This window comes from Panthera tigris, chromosome D1 (genome assembly GCF_018350195.1).
Source record: "Panthera tigris isolate Pti1 chromosome D1, P.tigris_Pti1_mat1.1, whole genome shotgun sequence".
In the NCBI taxonomy this organism is placed as follows: domain Eukaryota; kingdom Metazoa; phylum Chordata; class Mammalia; order Carnivora; family Felidae; genus Panthera; species Panthera tigris.
In genome coordinates this window covers 21,139,136-21,141,051 of record NC_056669.1, presented here as the reverse complement: position 1 = coordinate 21,141,051, position 1,916 = coordinate 21,139,136, and positions in this window count along the sequence as shown.

Below are 1,916 nucleotides of genomic sequence, written 5' to 3'. Positions count from 1 at the left end.
GAGAGACTCTTAAACTGGCTCCACACAGAGCATGGAGCCCAACGTGGGGCCTGATCCCATGACCATGAAATCACCACCTGAGCTGAAATCAAGAGTCAGATGCTTAACAGACTAAGCCACCCAGGAGTCCCCTAAATATTATATTTCTAAACAGAATCCAGCACAATTAAGAAGATAATGTGCCCAGACCAAATAGGATTTATTACAACAATGACAGGTTTTTCAATAATAGGATTCTGTAATATAATACCTAATAAATGTCAGAATTGTTTAAGGCTTCCCCATGTTATATCAGGGGCAAGGACTTGCATTTGTGGAGTGGCTTCAGGATGAGAAGTCAATGGAGATGTTTCTTCCATCTTGAAAAATGGGAGTGGTGGCTGCTCATTCAGAGTCCTGGTTGATTGAAAGGTATCTGGGGTCTCCACCATGTCATGATACGGCTTCACCAACTGAGGGAATCCACAGAGGTCAGGAATCTGTAAGAACACAAGCATATAGAGGTTTTATCTGATTTTAAAGAATGTAGCTCGGCTGTGGTTAGTACTTGAGGGTCAAGATTTAAAAAGTTAAGAGTGATCACAGCACAATTGAGAAGTTGTGGTTGTAATGAAGACAGCCATGGGTAATTCCCCTTTTTTTGTTCTTTTAACACATTTTTAAGTTTATTATGTGCTCATTCTACAATTGCATGGCCTTGTGGATTATAAGGAAATTTAATTTTATCTGCCATTTCCTTCTGCCTTTGTTTCCCATATCATTCCCCCCTCTGAACAGTTTTGACCCTTAAAATATTTAAGGTTGCTGAGGGTGGATGGTGTTCTTTTCTGTAACTTCTTCCTGCTGAATAGGAGCATAGAGAGGTCCCTACCTATGGGCCAACATTGCCCAGTTGGGGTTGGTATAGAGGAGTTACAAAAGGTAAAGACAGAGTTCAGGGGAAACAGAGCCTCCCTGAGTAGAAGGGATCACCTGTCTACTGAAAGGTATAGCAGTGAAGAAGTCTTCCAACAAGACTCACAGAACTATGACAAAAAGAGTAAAAAATGGACATAATTAAAAGATCTAATGCAATTGACAAGGAAATTCAGTCATTTCTGTGGCACATAACACTTCAGAATATCAAGTGATGACCTTATACCAAAAAAATATTAAAAGTAGGAATTGCATATAATCTCTAGAACAGTTAGAGCATTTACTCAATGTAACCTAAGACTTATTATTTGTTTGACAATACTTCTGAAGTAACAACATACCAAAGAAGCTTAATTGGTCAAAAAGACTTCATTTACAATTTAAATCTTGGGAAATTTGTTTTAAAACAAATTCAGAAAGATATAAAACACCAAGCTACTTTACCACCAGACCCAAATATCCTTAGTTTCTCTGCAATAAGGAGCCAAAAGCAGATAAGCCTTGTTTAGTAATCAATGCTTTAGCATCCCATCCTATTTAGAAAAGGCCTAGATGTCCAATGAATTCAATCCCAATTTGTCATGCAAGCAAAACTTTTTAGGTTACTAAAGCCTTTAAAAGCTATCTTAACAATTACCTATGAAAACTATGAGACAAAGTTAACCATTACTTTAAGTCATCCTTTTGCTAATGAATCGGAATAGAGATAACATGAGCTTATTTGACCTTTGATAAACAGGTCTATTTCAAACCAACAAACTTACGTTTGGGTCCGCCTGACAATTTGTTCCCATGGTTAACTTTTACCTGGAATACTGATGGGAAAATCTGAAGTGGGTGGTCTTTGCTCCTTGACATCTCAGAGACGATAAGGGTAGGGAAAATATTTCTATAGCTAATAATATGGCTCACAGTTCTGAATGTTGGGTAGAACTCAGTCCAGTGTATAATACATGTTTTCAGTTTTTTCCAGTTTTCCAAAGGCAAGAAGCCCTGTGAGT